The following is an 18,874-nucleotide window of genomic DNA, read 5'->3' as shown; positions in this document are numbered from 1 at the left end:
CAGACATGCTGTCCTCTTAACTGTCCTCTGTGAATGATTACTTATTAAATATAAACTCTTCAAGGACACTTACTCTCACATGTTGGGCACTCAAAACACATAAATTTTCTATGGACTGGTTAATAACCAAGTAAAACTTAATCCTACAATAAAGTGAACATGCTTGATATGTGTCACTAAGAAAATATTAATGCTGCCCGGCCGGGCGTGGCTCAGCGGTTGAGCGTCGACCTAGGATCCAGGCTATAGGGATTCGATTCCCGGTCAGGGCACATGCCCGGGTTGCGGGCTCGATCAATGACTCTCTCATCATTGATGTTTCTCTCTCTCTCTCTCCCTCTCCTTTCCTCTCTCTGAAATCAATAAAGATATATTAAAAAAAAAAAAAAGAAAATATTAATGCTTAGATTATGTTAGTTATTTGGAAGAATGTTACTGCATAAATAGGGAACATTGACTAATATCTGTAAGAATGAACAAAATTATTGTTAGAAATCCATTTCTACTGGAAAAGGGGAAATGTGTTCATCTAAGGTATCTTTTATATAACTCTAAGTCTCAATATTTAAAATTTTAGACAATCTAGAAATTTTGAAATCAGAAGCAGAAAGTATATTCTACCCTGTAAATAAGCCCACTGGCCAGGAAACACAGAGACAACTCTTGGTTCTGCCATCTCTTCCCTGAGACATAGTCTGTACATAATAAGTACTTGTTGGATGAATGAATGAAAAATCCACAACAGGAATGATGGGATCATTTTTAATCTCTGAGGAACCTTTCTAGCTCTGCCATCTTTATGCACATTGCCACTATAGTATTTTTATCTTCCAAATAGAGGCTTTAACAGTTAGGTCTTTATTTCAAAAATTAAAAGAGAGAAAAGCTGTTCAGGTCATAGTGGTCAGCACTGTTACTAATCAGGTAATTTACAGGGCATACATAGGGCACCATGAAAGAGAACAAGATTGGCAAAACATTGCAGCCTTTCACATTCATTCCAATTACAGTGACTAAATTACTGGAATACAAGGCAAGTAAGAGTCAGCTACAGAAGCATAAAGAGTTCTTAGAAATATGGATGGAAAAGGTTATATTCTGAAAGGAAAAATGTAGGAGGAGGAGGGTTCTTAAAGTAAGTCAAAGAAAACATGTAAAGTCATTAATCTGATTTTTTTTGTTTGGATTTTAAAGTATCTAATCCCTTTTATCCATTCACCCATTCACTTCTTAGCCTCTAATTGCAGGCACTGTTCTGAAGGTCCTGGAGATGTAGTTGTCAACAAAGACCAGATACCTGCTTTTGTAAAGCTTACGTTTTAGTGGAAGGAGAAAGAAAAACATATATAAAAAATGAATAAAGTAATGCCAGGTGGAGAGAGGTAGAGGTGGGCAATTAGGGGAGAGGACTGCTTGAAGTGGAGACTTTGGCAAATCCTTAAATGCAGTGAGGGCCTAGGCCAAGGGGCTGCCTCTCTAAAGAGAATCCCTAGTAAAGTAAACAGCAAACATAAATGCCCCAAAGTAGAATCTGCTTGAAATATTTGGGGATGAGCAAGAAGAGCATTAAAGGTGGAACAAATTGTGAGGGGGAGGAAATAGACAAGGTCAAGGGCTGGACAGGCCAACTCATGCTGCTTTTGGAAAGTGTTGGACAAGAATATAACATGATCAGATTTATGTTTTTATTTTTTATTTTATTTTTAAAATATATCTTTATTGATTTCAGAGAGAGGAAAGGAAGGTGAGAGAGAGAAATAGAAACATCAATGATGAGAGAGTCATTGATCGGCTGCCTAGCCCGCAACCCGGGCATGTGCCCCGACCGGGAATCGAACCCCAATCGCCTGGATCCCAGGTCGATGCTCAACCGCTGAGCCACACCTCGCCAGGCCAGATTTATGTTTTTAAAGGTTCATTCTGCCTGCATCATGGAGAAAGAACTAAAATGTGGTGGGGGTGGGCACAAGTGTAGAAACAGGGAGACAGGTGAGTAACTCATTGCCCTGACGCCCGCTGACAGCGTGATGGCTTAGGGCGTGAGAAGAGGTGAGATTCTGGGCGCAGCGTGTAAATGGGCTGCTGGGGTGTGACGATGGAATGGATGTAGGATGTGTGAAGAAAGAAAGGGGTAAGGGCAATTTTGTGAAGTTTTGGGGAAGTGAAGGTTAAACTGAGCCTTGGACTGAACAACAGGATTCAACTGCGAAATCATTTATTAAATGAAGACTACCACGGGGGAACTGGAAAGTTCAGTTTGAGGTTCCTTTGAAGGTATTTGGCCTTCAGGAAATTCTGCGGTGTTGCTGACTTTGGAAACAGACAGCAGCATCCTGACTGGCATTTTAGCTGTGTCTGTCTCTGTGTAATTAATTTCTAAATACTCTGAAGCTTAGATTTCCCTTTTATATAATGGGGCTAATCATTTCAGCCTCACAAGACTGCACTGATATTAGAAATAATATAATATATATAATATATGTAAAATAATATTGGAAATGATATCCATAGCACTTATAAGTGTACATAAATACCTAGAACATTATAGATATCCATTTGATAAAAAGTAACTACTACATAAAATTTCATCATGTGAAATATCCTTTAATTTCTGCTTGGGATAAGCTATGGATTCAGTAAAGTTACATTTACCTACCTTTGTGAATTAACTGGTCATCACTGATTGCAAATAGCAGAAGCAATTTTATTCTTTTACTAGTACATAAATAAGTAAACAAATGAGCAAACACACCTGGGGGATTGTGTTATATATGAATATTAACTCATGTATGAAGTTTAGTAACAGGAATGCCATAATGCCTTAAGAAAGGTCTGGACAGAGGAACAAGAAAAATGTCAAGAATCTCTACTCATATTTCATTTCTGTTTTCTCTGGATATACGTTTTCATTCTCTTATCTTCTACAAACTGGATGTTTGGGCTTCTCTGATCAACCTGGTTAGCACGTGGTGAAATGTGCCCACCCTAGGGCTGCCACGTTTACATGTCCAGTTCTCGTCACCTACAGATACTGACTGACTGGCTGTTTCTCAGTCCTAACCTAGATCCCCAGGTGGAAGAATGCCATTCACTCAGGCTTGTCAGGTGTTTCCCACTAGTGAGTCAGTTGTGACAATAGGGTGAGAGTTTCTGGAAATGATATCTGGGATCTACCACTCATCAGCTACCTGTTAAGAGGGGAGAGGTGAAGTGAAGTTCACAAAATATAAGCATGGTTATTGGGGACTAACCCCAAGTCTAACATGTGGAGACACTAGTTTCCAGAGGAGAAAATATGATTTTGGCAGATATCCCAAAATAAATCTATGATAATGCTCTTTTGATAACAGGAAAAATTAGATAACTGGTTTTTAAAAAACTTTTTTTGCCATATTTGTAAACCCCCTGTCATATGTTACATTTTAATTATTTTTCTATAAACCATCCATCCAATGAGTACATACAAAGTTTAATACATGGCTGCTAAGCTGCTTACAATAATATTTGAAGTCTCAGTACCAAGCCCTGATTAACACTCAAGAGCCACTACTCTGCTCTAATTTTAAACTATTGATTTCTCTGTAAGGGGTAAGAAAAACAAAGTGTAAGTGTCTGGGTAACAAAATAATAGCACCATGCTGAGTTGGTGGTGAAAATCTCTAGGAGGTCTTCACTTTCAGATACAATTTCTTAGAAAAGGTTTCCCTTTATTATATATGACAGGACAAGCCAATTCACTCTTTGGACGTTTCTCTCTCCCCTGCTGAGTCTCAGCATTAGAATGTATATAGGTGTTGAAATCCACTCCTTGCAGCTTGCCTGACAAGAAACAGCTTACAATAAATGAGATTACCATCATTAGTGCTAGCCGAATCTAAAAAACAAATGTGAATTTTAGTTTGGTACACATCCTAATTCAGACTTTAAATACTTCAAAGCTTCTTTTCATTGACCTTCTGCAAAAAAGAGTACATTTACATTTTACAGATCCATCATCATGATTGAAGTAGATTTAGAGAACTGAAAAGTACATTTAAAAAAAAACAAAAAACACAACACACCCACACTACAAAATATGAAGCTGATTGGCTCTCTAATGGATAGTATGTTCAAAGAGGGTAAACTAAAACTTTAACTTTTGAAGACCTACTAGGTTCCAGTCACTATGTATTAATTCACTTAATGCCATGATAACATGAATGATTTCGGTAGATGAGGAAACTGAAGCTTGGAATTGAGGCTGAAATCCAGTTTTCTGTCTCTAAAGCTTCGGTATTGGTCGCATTAAAGTATTCTGCATAGCGTTTGTCTCACAGAGAACTGGCACACACATGTACACATCATTTGTCCTCTGCACCTTCTATCCAGACCGCTGGTCAGTGTTTGAGTCCCCTTAGTGATATTTAGGTCATCTCCCAGCCCCTACATGAACACCTCCAACTATGGAGAACTCACCTCCAGAAACTAAGTGCTGGAAATATAAAAACTGTGGTCAAAGAGACAGTCTCTCTACTCTCAAAAGCATGCCATCTAGTGGGAGAGACTAAGATTGGTCTAAAATTAACATACAATATGTAATAGAGGTATAGGGCTCTTATTCTACCCTGTATTAGAAGTAATTTTTTTTGTTATCTCCTCCTACTTACAAGATTAAACATCTTAAAGGCAGAAAGTCTTAAATTCATTTTATCGTTGCAATTCTAAGTGCTTGGTAATAGTGATTGAATTGAACCTACTATGGTATCTTTAGAAGGACATTATATATACATATATTCACACTCACATAATATAAAAATATTAAATGAATAAAAGTACAACATAGCATACATTAAGTGCCAAAGAGATACTACAGCATGGGGCAAAAGTAGGTTTACAGTTGTTCATATGGAGACTAATATAATAATAAATAATAATTCAAGAATAAACTATGTGTTTTGTGTACTCACAACTGTAAGCTTACTTTTCCCACACCCTGCATGTCTGCTCCTAAAGGGGATTATCACTATGACTGTGGGTGTTTTAAAAAACCTCTAAGAGGGTAAGGCAAACAATAACAGCAGGCCAAGGTGAATGAGTGTAACTGTGAGAAGTAGAGAAGAGAGGGAGGAAGCTCCATGCAGAAACGGATAATAAGGGGAAAGGCAATGAAAGGGACTGTCCAGAGCAAACCTAAAGACTCTGGGAGGACTATTTGGAGAAACAGAATTCACTTAAGACAGCAAGAAGCGGAAGTAATTTGGAGTTACAGATGGCCCCAAATGCTGATGTTCTAACTTCTCTTATTGTAATAAAAGGCCACCTGAAGGTTTTTGAGCAGAGGAAAAACTAAGGTTTTAGGGAATTTGATAATTCTGAATTGTTTGGGTGAACTAAAGCACAGAGTGAAGAAAGGAGAGAAGATTTAGGGAATGAAGCTGAGTGAGGCTTACTGAGACGTGGCCGTGGCTCTGAGCATAGGAGTGGACTGAAAATATCAAGGTGAAAGATAACACTGAGCGTGGAAACAGGAGGGTTTGATGACAAGTGCATGTGGGAGGGAAATAAAAATCAAGGCTCATTCAAAGGTGTTAGTATATGAGGGTGAGAGTGGGGAGACAGAAGGGAGGGCGGTGGCGGGAAGGGGTGGGCAGAACACCTTGAATCAGAAGAATCTCCTTTCCAAGACCCTGAGAGGGGCCTTATCAGGGTGCTCACAGGATCTTGTTTCTCATGGCAAAAGTGAGGTATTTTACCTGAGGTCAATTGAGATCATTTACGCCCCTGTCACACTCCCCATTGAGCCAGGTGATGTTAGAGTGGGCATGGCTATTTGTGAGATTGTGCTAACTGGAGTTTGTGTTGGAGATTCATTTAGTTTGCAATCAGTGGAATATTTTTATTTGTATAAATTAGGTAATTCTAACATTCTGTTGTAGAAATGATTCCAGGGGTACTCTCACTAGTATTCATGGACGGACATGTTCATTGACCAAGGCTAGACAGCTATTTGATTTAACTGCGGCACTGGTGTAGGAAGTGTGTGTTTAGTGATGGAGAAACAAGTTTGGAATTGTATTGGGCTAGATCTGTTTCTGGAAAACTCTTCCATATGATTCAGGCAGCTATGAAAAAAACTTGATAGAATTGCACCTGATCTTGACAATAAACTTTTTCTATCAACCATGCTAGAAAAACCCCCCCACAAAACCCTGAATTTTCTGTCCTTATGTTAGAAAATATTGTGATTTTAGAAGGTGATCGAAAATAATTGTTCCAAATATATGCAAAAATAGTATAGGGGCATATCAAGTAGTTGATAAAAATACTATACTATGTTGGGGGTTTTGTGAGGTTTATAGGATTTCAACTTATCAAATTTTGCAAGAAAGTGATTGCCTTTCTCACTCAAAATAAACTTTCACTTCTATGCTTAATATGTATTCATAATTTTGTAAACTTTTTCTTATAGAATGCATAATTATATAATCTTCAGAAACCACAGACTCTGGATCTGTCCATGTAGAGGGGAAAATGGCAACATTTATAGGGAAGTATATATGGAGGGCTGGAGGAGTGGGGTGGGGTATTATTTAAAGGAAATATTGACTCTGTAACCTTAGTTTCTTTCTGGTACTGAAAGTCTGTTCTACTGTGCTTAGCTATACCCATGTTGGCACCGCTAATAAGAAAAAGTTAATGCTGTCTTTTTAACAAAGGTTGTATGGGCGAATCAAATGTTCAGGGAAAGGCACAACTTCTGCAAGTGTCCATCAGAACATCACCCCCTATAAACATAAACTGACAACATAGATATTTGCTTCAACAGTCTCTTATTTATATGTTGATGTAGCACTAAAAAAAATAAAATAAAATAACAAAAAACCCTGAGGTGCACAAAATAGTTTCTAGTTTCCAAAGACATAGATCCAATTTATTTTTAAATGACCTCAGATCTTCTCCAATGATTAATACACAGGTATTAGAGCTGTATGGGGTCACAACAACGCAAGAAGAGACGTGAGTTCAATGCTACATGAGAAATTTTGACCGAGTATAATCAATCATGTTAAGCTAATTTGTAAAACTCATTTTGACAGAGTTTTGAGTAGCTTTTCTTTCCATCAGTCTTAACTAAGCCTATTGGCATTCCAGCCCATCTTATCATCTGATTCAGACTCTGAGGCATCCTTCCAGTAACAATGAGAAAACTAGAAAATTCACTGGTAAATCAATAGTCCTTAAAATTCCATAAATGAGTTCAGGCTGCCAACCTTCAATTTCATGTCTATGGAACATTTTTTTGACAGGAGAGGAAATAAGTATTTAATGATAATTGAAATCAATTCTTGTGCCATTTGTGTGGAAGGAAAGATTATGAGCCTGATCTGTAATGCATTTGAGGGGAGCCACATGTGGTGGTTTTCTGTGTAATAGCCAAGAGCCTTCGCCCAATGAAGGGAAATTTTTATTAGAGTTTCTAGATTGGATATTTGTATTCCATTATACATTCTTGTTTGAGTTTCATGCTCTACTCTCCTCTCAGTAGAGAGTAATTTACCAGAATGTATCGTGGGGTTTTGTGTTTTGAGATGTAACTAATATTTAAAATAACCGAAACGTGTGAGGTTAATGAAATATTTTTAAAAAAACTATAGAATGGGCATAATGCTACTGTAGTCCAAATCTCCACAGAAAGGTAGTGGTATCTAAATGCTATTAAAATGTTAAATTATTTCTCACCAAACATAAGAGGCTATCTTTTAAAACTGTGTACATTTTCTTGTGAAGTTGAAACTTAAATAAACCACCCTTCTTCTAGCATTATGTCTTAGATGTTTCAGTCATCTTAGAACAGATGCAGATTCTTTTATTGGCCACAGCACTCAGGATTGTAGCCAAACCTGTGTCTTATAACTACCGTGATGACTAATGTCTTTTGTAACACAGGATGAAAATAGGTTTCCTCTCTGTAGTTTTTAGAGATGACTGTTAGTGGATAGAAAATATTATATCATAAAGTATTTTAGAGTTTCTTCCAGGAGCTGCTGAGGGGAAGAATGTCATGATACTTCCTCAGCATCTGCTGCTGATACGGGGAGGAGAGCGGTGGCAAAAATGCCAAAAATTGCCACCCTGGCCTTAGGGAACGCTACCATTCCTTTGTTTTTTAACATTATATTTTAGGTTATAGTATCTTCTATCTGTGGTTCATAAACATGGCCTAAGGATTAATAATGAAAGTGAGTTAACCTTTATTTTTACAGGAATGTTCTTAAAAAGCTTTGCTGGATACAAATTAAGAGTTTTTACATCATTTTTTATCTTCTGAGTTGACTATGATTTTAATGAATGTGCCCCCACTGAAGAATTAAGACCCTGTACATGGTGGCAAGTCATACCTAGGGATCCTAAAATTTATTTCTTTATTTTTGTTTTGCTGTTTGAAAATCATTATTCTACATGTTTAGCCAACACCGCCCTTATAACTTTCTAGCAAAGAAAACTTAAATACACCTTGCCTAGCTAGTTAGATTGTCAGTGGTTTTTGCAGACAGCCAAATAGGAATGGTTAAGTAGGATAGAGTTCTTGTCTAGATTTCGGCCCTCTTCCGTAATGGATTCACAGTCAGTGGAAAATAGTGGCTGCTAAAACCTTCCATTAGTCACAGACCTTTGAGGTTGTTTTTGTGATATCTTACAAGCTAAAGGCTTTTATCGGGAAGGTACAGCTACAAATGTTCTTTGCAATAACTTTTAATAATCTCACGATTTGAATTAAGACAATTTCTCCCTCTAGTTGGGGATGGGGAACTGTACTTTCCCTTTATATGAAACATTGTGATGAATCAGTCTGGGAGGGGAGGGACACAGAAAGGGCCCTTATTGATCATCCTGCCTTGTATTTCTCAGAAGCAAATTGAAGAGTATATCAATAATGGGCTTTTAATTTCTTCACATTCCTTCTTGTTTTTACATTCATTCTTCTGCAGAACCTCCTATTTATAAACATCCATGTAAAGTGAGGTGTTCTCTATTTAACACCATCATGGATGCTAACAGAGCTGGAGAGCTGCAGATGCAACTGGTGTGAGTGCTGGGCAGAAGGTTTAGGACGCTGGAGGAAGACCAATTTGTTATTTCGGGTAGTCTTTCCTTTCTTCTTCTCCGCCACTATGAACAAGCCTGAAATCTTTTCTGTGTGTGTTTTTTTCTGTTCTTGGTATAAGAAAAAATTTAAATAACAAAGTCACATAATATGAGTCATAGGCATTGTGTATCATGGAGAGTGAGAGAGATTTTGCTTTCCTGTTCTTCCTCTGTGCAGTAGCACAAGATGTAACTACTCGAAAATAGAAGCCAATGCCCTTTGCTGTCATTTCAGCCCACGTTGTAATTTCTGGTGGCCACTGATATTGCAATATTTTTTATTAAATAATACAGCTGGAATTTATGCCTTTGCAGAATAACAAATAACCAGCCAGAATAGTAACCACTACCCACCACCGATCTACTCAGCTGGTCTGCACAAGAGCAGAGCACCAGTTGGTGTCCATTCTGCTTGATCAGACCTCAGATCTGAGTGGTGGGGACCTGAGCCATTCTGGCTGTGAAGTGTTGTACCACTTCCATACTGGTGAAATTCTAATAAAAATACAGTATAAGAGATTTTTCACAAATAGACAAATTAAATCAACTAAGCTGAGAGATTAGGAGGATTCATTCCTTAGCCAAGCCATTGGGCAGTTGTCCAAGACAGATGGTTGCCCTGCACCAAAACCTCTTTTGGCTACAGTGACAGTTGATGGCACTTGTGACTTCTGAATTCCCAGTACTGCCTGTCATGCTGAAATTCATCACAATCTCTTTCCTGTTTTCCAAATTTGTTCCACATCTGTAGAGAGAGTTGAATATAATCTAGTGTATCTCGCCTACCATGCTCTATCATTTATGTTGAGTCTCTTGAATGCAAAAGATCATATGCACTTTTGGATCTTATAAAGGGCTTATCTAGTCCACTGCATTGTTTTAATGTCAAATAAATTAAGGTTCAGAGAATGATGACTGAACTAAAGTCACACACCTGGTAATATCACTCACAGGTCTACTGATATTCCCTGCAATGCTTTTTAAAATGGATATTAAAAGGAGATGAGAAAAGCACAAATGTACTCACTCGTGTGTCTTCCAAATAAGTAGACTAACCATCTGGTACCATGCTGAACTGAGTTTTAGCTTTTCTAAAATTTACAAGGAGTAGCCAAAAAAGATGAAGTAGAAAAATGTTTTAGCCCCAACCCCCAGCAGATCTGGCAGTGAGGTTCATGTAACCCAAATTTCTCTTGTTATGGTGTCTTCTCTCATGAGAACCCTGAAGGCCTTGTAGAAGATCTCTCTCTCTCACACACACACAGACTTTATTTTTTTAGTTATTAATACTCTTAAAGAAACAAATAATTGCCAAAAGCACTTCAAGGATCCACCTAGTAAATCTCCCAGGACTACAGTAAACATATAAAGACAAGTTGGGAGAAAATAAAATGACCTGTGGGAAAAAATGCCTGGACGAGAATTTAGTAACTAACTTGATTTTTAGTGGAGCCTGGTTAAACATTTTTGAGTTACCTGGGGATTTATGTGGCTGTGCATGCCAGCGCAACTGAGGCAGGCCGACTCCAGAGGCAGGAAGTGCCAGTGAAAGCCTATGCAATAATCTCAATAGGAGTGGAATAGAAAAGAGGGGACCGTGGGAAACATTATGGGAGATGGAGTAAATTAATCAGACCAAACTCTGGAACTAACTCCCAGAATTTCAGCTGTGCAAAACATTTTAGGTAATCTAAAAATGGAATGTTATTCGATATTATTTCTTTTTTGGGGGGGGGCTTAAAAATAGTTTATTCTAGAAGATCTTTTTGAAAATTTATATATATCATAGCTAGTTTTTTTTTTAAGCTTCCCTGAGATATTATTGACAGATAACATGGAAGCAGAAGGTAAGCGATGTGATGATTAGGTATATGTACACATGTAAAATACACAAATGATCAGCACATAAGATTAGTTAACATTTCCATCCCCTGGCATAATTACGATTTTTGTGTGTATGGTGATAGCATTTAATATCTGTTCTCTTAACAACTTTCACACATACAATGCACTTCTGCTCATCATAGTCGCCATGCTTCACATTAGATCCCAGATCTTACTTATCTCGTAGGTTGGAATTTGTATCCTTTGACCAACACCCCGTTTCCCCCACCCTCAATGTTATTTTTTATCATACTTCTTTATATTGTAGATCTTATTTTTTCAATTTATCTGCATTGTGATAAAAGCTTCAGTTAGGAAACATTTTAGACAATTTGTTATGAAAACTACAATCTTTACATTAGATTTTAAATATTTAGAAGAGAAAAATGATTTTTACTTTTTTACTATAAGTAAAGTAGTAATGTAATCGTATCACGGCTATATATTTTTTTCATCCAAATGCTTGAACCACTTTCTAAATAGATGTTTTAAATATATGATCACTATGACACAGTGAGTTTTACACTATTTTTTTTTTAGGGACATCCATCTGTCAAAGGCAATTTTAGCCCTTGCTCCCTTTGAATAATAGTGAGGAGGAAGGTTTTGCTTTGCTTTGCTTAGTAGCTTTACCTTTGTTATCTGTCAGAAGTTGCTTCTCTGTAGGATCTCTGCAGCCCCTGAGGGGAGCGGTGCAGGTCTGGGTGAGTTGTAACCACTCCCTCCCCAGGGAAGGAACAGGGATGGAGTTAAAGGAGGGGGGCCCAAGGCCCAAATGCAATGCAGGGAAGGCAGAGGGAAGAGAAACCAGGACTTGCTGATTACTAGAAGGACCTCTTCTTCTACCATATATGTTCCACTGAATTTTCTATCTCTACTCCTAGGGAGACATTTAAAAAATACCCTAGAAATTGTGGAATTGTCATTACCCCAATATACATATTTTCTAAGCTTTCCTATCCCTCTGGCTTCCTGCCTTTCCTCCTGTTCCTTTGGTCCTTTAGCCAGATGGGAACCAAGACACCTAGAGAGTTCAAGAGACTGCTGGTCCAATACAGCGGCCAGCAAACATTTCCTGGAAAAGGCCTGAAAGTAAATATTTTTGCCTTTGGGAGAAATACAGTCCTGTCATGACTATTCAGCTTTGCTATTGCAGCTCAAAATCAGCCATATACAATATACAAATGAATGAGAGTGACCATAGTCCAATCATACTGTACTTATAAAAAGCAGGTGGCAGGTGGGCCATAGTTCGCCAATCTCTGGCCTAAAGTGTAGCATCCATTATATTTTCTATTTATCTCACAACATATATCAGAATCAAATTAACAAGGAACATATATTTTGCAATAGTGGCCAAAAGGAGATGCTGGAATTTTAGCTTATGTGAATTAGATAAGGCTGTTCCTTTTCTAAGAAGAACTGTATGCCAAAGAGAAGGGGTAGAACATTCCATAAAACCATATTGAACCTACTCTGTTAGTTCTCAGAAATGGTGATTTGCATAGAATTATTTTTATCTCAAGCCCCTTCTGCCTTTTTAATTTACAGATACATACGTGATGCAGCACACTGCTAAATTGCTCACAGCAACAGCTGAATACCATTAAAAAAAAAATTCTCATTTTCAGGAGAGCTCTGAAGGCTGGGTGACGGAGGCATTGTGCAAGTGAGTGTCTTGCTAAATGATAAATGACCTTGGATCCTCATTTTTTAAAGAAGAGTGTAGGTACAGTAATACCAATATTCTATAAAGCTACCTACTTCTGATGATAAATTCTCTGGTGTCACCTCACTAGTAGTGCTATGTCCCGGCCATTTGTAATAATCTAGTATTGTAAGCTACTGTCAGATAAATATTCACACAAGTGCACTACTTGTTTTCTTCTGAAATAACCTGTTAGCCAGCGTGCTTCAGACAGACTCAAATTTAATGCATCCTTTAAAAAATGTATTTGGCAGTAAAAATGTGGTGGAAATTGATCTTGTTATAAAATTTAGCACCTTAGATTTGACATTAAGGCCACTTAGAGACTTCAGCAATCAGTAAGGCAGAGAGGGAACAACTGAATTTCAAGGTAATGGCTCTGAGGCCATAAGTGAGAAAGTGGAACAGGTTACAAAACCTAATCTTTCAAGTCGGTCATTTATTTGTCAACTACTCCTGCTCTAGGATGCTCCACATAGGCCAACGAATAAATAAATAATGTCTTCCTTGCTGTCATTTTTTAGAATCTGAGGGGAATAAGCCTGACTCTTTCAAGACTACCTCAATTCCAAAGAGGATAAGCAGGAAAAATCAGAACTATGTAACAAATGACAAAAAATAATAATAATAATTTAATAGTAAATAAATATAATAAGGTGATTATAATCAAATTTAAATTTGTAGAGTTATAACCAAATATGTTAGTTTGACTTCAGAAATGGGATAGTATAGAATTAACTATTATGGGCTTGGAGATGAAAATAATTATCAGGTTGTCAAGAGAGGGTGAAAAGTCCTGTTTGATGCCTGTTAGCAGCTTGATTTTAATGGCATGTGATAGTCATGACACAAGTCGATAGAAGTATAGATGTACTATTTCATGGAAATGTGGAAAGCTCCTTGTCCAAGGCTCCCTCTGGTCTGTGAAGGACAGGCAGTTACAGAGATATAATTGCAGCCAACTTCTCAATTAAGCCTGGATCCATCCTGACGGTGTAAATTGTACAATTTTCTGAAAAGTGTCACCTTCGGGTAAGAGTGGGGTCTGAGTGAAACAGATCAAAAGGACTTCACTTATTGGTACCGGTAACAGGCATATATTATATGGTGCTTTTGTCTGTCTTGGAACTGGGCTTTCATGAGCAAGCTTGACTTCTTCCTTCATTTTCTCCTGCATACTGATTGTATAAACCCTAGATTTGCCTGATCTATTTACTATCCCAAAACATTACATGTGGTTTCACACCTCCCTGCCTTTAGTCTCTGTATTCTTTCTACCTTTCCAACACACACACACACACACACACACACACACACACACACACACACACACACACACACACACACACATATAATGCATATAATGGGATCTACTCAACCTTTCAGGTCCTCAACTCAGAATTCACATCACCATTCCTTAACTAACACCTCAGAAAGTGGCTGCTGGTTTAATCTGCCTTCAATGTATTTAATTACATACTTCCTGTCTCTTCTGCTATATTATAAGGGCTTAGTCTACTTTTATTTCCTACGTAACTTTGCAAATATTGTGTCAATAAAAAATCAATTAAGTAAATGACTTTGATCAGTCTAGCCAGACAGTTGAAAAGAGCTGTTGAACCCCTGCTGGGGATGGTAGGTGGTAAGAAACCCCAGGAGGTTTTTAAATCCTGGCATCGAGCGTTCAAATAGACTCCCACACTGAGGCCAGGCTGCGCCATGGTAGGGGAAGGCTGTGCCGTATCCGCCTGGGCTGCTCTCAACCCAGTGTCCTCTGTAACTCGCTTGTGCTCCTTCAGATGAGTTTGCCTCTCATCACAGACCTTTCAGATGGGTTTAGATGAGGTGTTCGTCTTGTCATTTGTGTTGAACTGTGTAAGACACAGCTTTCTTTACCAGGATGACTGTTGTGGTGGAGACACAAAGGATAAAGAGGTAACCAAGCAAATATTGACTAGTTACTGATTAGAAAGAATATTACTGGTTTGGGTGGAAAAGAGGGAATTAAAATGTACTCATTTAGGTAACTGGTGGCTAAATAGCATCAATTAATTCTTGTTCTAAATTAGATATTACTTTTGTGCTTGTTCGCCAAACTATTCTATTTAATCAGTATAAATTTCTATACAATATTGACAAATGTTCTAAATCAGGCACTTTGTGGAAAAATGGTGTCAATTATTGAGTTTCTTAGAAAACAAATACTTCTCAGCATTTGTTATTAAACTTATTTTGTGTGTATGTATAATGAATGTTAGCTACTATTTTTTATTATCTGAAAAGTTATTTAACAAATGAATCGCTTCTTCTGGTATTTAATATAAGCACAATAGTGTATAATCAAAGGCTATTCCTGAAAATTAAAAATGCACTAATCTCATTACCCTAATAGTTGCTTCCATTACTCTTTATTGCTCTGAAAAGTTACATGCATATAAGAGTTTATATCACAAATGTGTACTTTAAAGAATGATAATATTCAGAAAATAAAAACATATAAAACACACAGATTAAAAGTTTGAAATGAAGCCTCCCATTCATCCCTTTCAATCACATGCCCCATTCACCTCCCCAGATATAATGTCCTGAACTGAATGATAATCATCACTTTGCTCTTTTATCACTTATACCTGTATCTCAAAACAATGTGTTTCATTTGTTTTTAAACTTTATAAAAAGGGACTATGACTATGTATATTCTTAATTTTCAAGTTTAATACACCAGAATTTAAATATTCATTTGTTGTGTATAAACATTTGGAAATTTTTTCAGTTTTTGCTTTTATGAAAAATACCTCCATGAACATTCTTGTGCTAGCTTCCTGGCACTGTGCCATGGCGAATGACAGTGTCCAACTCTCTGAGTTAAACTGTTCTTCTAAGCAGATAAGCTAAATTACCTAATATATTATTATAGATCTTATTACTCCATATTCTTGCCAACTAATCAAATATGAAATCAAAATTTATTGTGGTTTTAATTTGCATTTTTATGATTACTAATGAGATTTGTTATATTTTCATGCATTTATTGCCTGTTGCTAATTTTGTTCTTTGGGGATATGCTTGCATAATTTTTGCCTGCTTTTCTATTGGGGTGTCTTTTGCATGTATTTGTGAGGATTCTTTATATATTCTAGATACTAATGACTAGATACTTTCGTCATTTTTATTTGTTTTTAAATTATTCCCTGGTTGGTGATTTATTTTATCACTATTTTGTATTATATTGCTGAATATAGGTTATTCTTTGAATGTGGTAGAACTGATCAGTTTTCCTTTTACAGAAGGAGAGTTTTGTGTTTTTTTGTTTGTTTGTTTTTAATTGATTTCAGAGAGAGGAAGGAAAAGAGAGAGACAGAAACACCAGCTATGAGAGAGTCATTTATTAGCTGCCTCCTGTATGCCCCCTGCTGGGGATCGAGCCTGAAACCCTGGCATGTGCCCTGACCTGGAATCGAACCAGGGCCTCCTGGATCCTAGGTCGATGACGCTCAACCGCTGAGCCACATGGGCCGGGAGAGAGTTTTGTGTTTTATATAAGAAACCCTTTCCTATTCTGAGGTAATAAAAATCTTCCAAAAGTTTTCTTTTAAAAATAGTATCATTGTTTCTTTCACATTAGTTCACTGGGAACAGATTTTGTATATTAGGTATGAAAAGAGATTTAGGTTTCACTTTTTATCACCAACCTACACAGCTTACATTAACTTTCATTTTTTTTTATCACCAACTTTATATCAAGTTAATTTTCCTAGCTTTTTAATGACTCTTGATATCTAGTCATGTAAGGCCTCTTGTTTTCTCTTCCTACTCAGGACCATCTTAGATTCCCTCAGTCCTGTTTTCCTTTACATAAATTAAACTGTTATATTATCTAGGAAGGAATCAACATCTTTATGAGATTGTTCCCCTATTTTTATACATGACATATCCCTCTATTTATTAAGACCTTCCTTAGCTCTCTTCAAAATGTTTTATGTTTTCCTCTATGTCTTTCACACCTTTTATACTTAGGTGTCATATTTTTTGTTGCTTTAATACATGATAAAATTTTTAAATTATTAATGTAATTATTGTAAATGTGTAATTTTATTGTATATAAATTAATTAAATTGTGTATATTAATATCATCTTCAGCAATATTATGAAACTTCTTGCCAATTTTAATGATTTGTCTGAAGATAATTTGAGCTGATAAATTTGGATCTGAGCACATTACATTTGAATTCATATAACATGCAGTTTATCCACATTTTAAACCTCTAGAATAACTTAACAAACACAGAATGAGTTCATTCCAATATCCCTCTCAATTTACATGCTATTATCTAATAATTTTTCAGTTTACTCCTGAATTTAGAAGTTGAGTTTATTGCCTTATATGTCATCTTTCTTTATATTTACTCCATCCTACTTCCTGACTTTCTTATGACTTCTTGTTCTCAAAACTTCTTTTGATAAATTTTCTCCTGTGTACAATACATGCTTTAGAAGCTCATTTTGTCAGTCTGTTAATACTAATTCTCTCAGTTTTTAATCTACCTAAAATGTTTCTATTTTGTCCTTTTCTCTGAAAGATGCTATCACTAGAAATAGAATTCTATGCTGCCAAATATTTTCTCTCATTATGTTGAAGATATTTAACTTGCTTCTATTATTGTTATTGAGAAGTCAGCTTTGACCCTAATCTCTGCCTGTAGAGCATTTTAGGATTAAATCGTTCCCTTAACAACTTTCCTGTCTATCATACAGCATGAACTGTAGCTGTTACGTTGTACATTACATCCCTTATAACTGGAAATACGTACCCTTTGACCACCTTCCTCCAATTCCCCCTCACCCTCTCCTCCACCTCTGGTAACCACACGTCTGATCCTTTTTAATAGGAGGTGGATTTTTGTTTGTTTGTTTTTAAGGTTCCACATATAAGTGAGATTATGCAATATTTGTCTTTCTCAAACTGATTTATTTCTCTTTGCATGAATGCCTTCAAGATATATTCATGTTGTCGCAAATGGTAGGATTTCCTCATTTTGTTATGGCTGAATAATATTCATGTGTGTGTGTGGCACGCGATCGTGTGTGTATATATCACAACTTCTTTATCCGTTCATCCATCAGTGGACATGTAGGTTGTTTCCATATCTTGGATATTGTAAATAACGCTAGTATGAACATGGAGGTGCGGGTATCTTTTTGAGTTAGTGATTTAATTTCTGTTGGATATATTCCCAGAAGTAGAATCACTAGATCATCAGGTGCTTCTAATTTTAACATTTTGAAGATTCTACATACTGTTTTCCATAGTGGCTGTACTAATTTACACTCCCACCAACAGTGCATTTCTTTATATCCATGCCAGCATTTGTTATCTCTTGTCTTTTTTATGATGGCCATTCTAACAAATGTGAAGTGATATCTCATTGTGGCCTAGATTTTTATTTCTCTAATGACTAGTGATGTTGAGTGGCTTTCCACGTACCTGTTGGACTTGCATATATCTTCTTCGGAAAATGTCTATTCAGGTCCTTTGCCCATTTCTTAATTATTTACTTTAAGCTATTAAGTTGTATGAGTTTTTTGTATATTTTGGCTATTAAACCCTTACAGATAGATGGTTTTGTAAATATTTTTTCCAGGAAGCTAGTGTTGTTTATAGGGTAAAAGATGGTTTTGATAGCATATATTGCAGTAAATTTAAAAATGTAAGTGTATCCCTTTTCATAAAATTTCAAGTGGTTACATTTTTATAATAGTCAAAAATAAAAATTTTAGATAAAATTTCAAATTTGGGGCAGGTTTTGAAGATAGTATAGAGAAAAAAGCTAATACTGAAAAACAATAAAAAATGAATATTATGCCTAATTCTATTGCTCATGCTATGAAAATAGAAAATGAAATAAGATTCAATATTGAGTAATATATTACCTTATGAGTAAAGTTAGCCTCTTCAGATAATAAAGAAACAAAAGTGAGGATTATTTTATATTGGGTTTTTGTTTTTGTTTTAATTGCAAAGAAGATTCTTGGAAGTAAAATATTAAGTCTCTTGGATACAAATGGCTATTAAAGGGACTATAGAATAGGTAGTAGGAATAAATGCTTTTAAGTATTCATTTGGTTGTGTCAGAGATAGAAAATCAACCAAATAAG

General features: G+C 36.4%; 1 protein-coding gene across 6 annotated transcripts in view; it reads left to right on the top strand.

The window, feature by feature from the left end:
* Positions 1 to 18,874, top strand: part of KHDRBS2 (KH RNA binding domain containing, signal transduction associated 2) — a 485,057-nt gene that overhangs the window by 295,290 nt on the left and 170,893 nt on the right. The window lies entirely within an intron of this gene.

Source organism: Miniopterus natalensis, chromosome 5, assembly GCF_054644295.1.
Source record: "Miniopterus natalensis isolate mMinNat1 chromosome 5, mMinNat1.hap1, whole genome shotgun sequence".
Classification (NCBI taxonomy): Eukaryota; Metazoa; Chordata; class Mammalia; order Chiroptera; family Miniopteridae; genus Miniopterus; species Miniopterus natalensis.
Note: the sequence above shows the minus strand (reverse complement) of the source record. Positions and strands in the feature narration are given on the sequence as shown.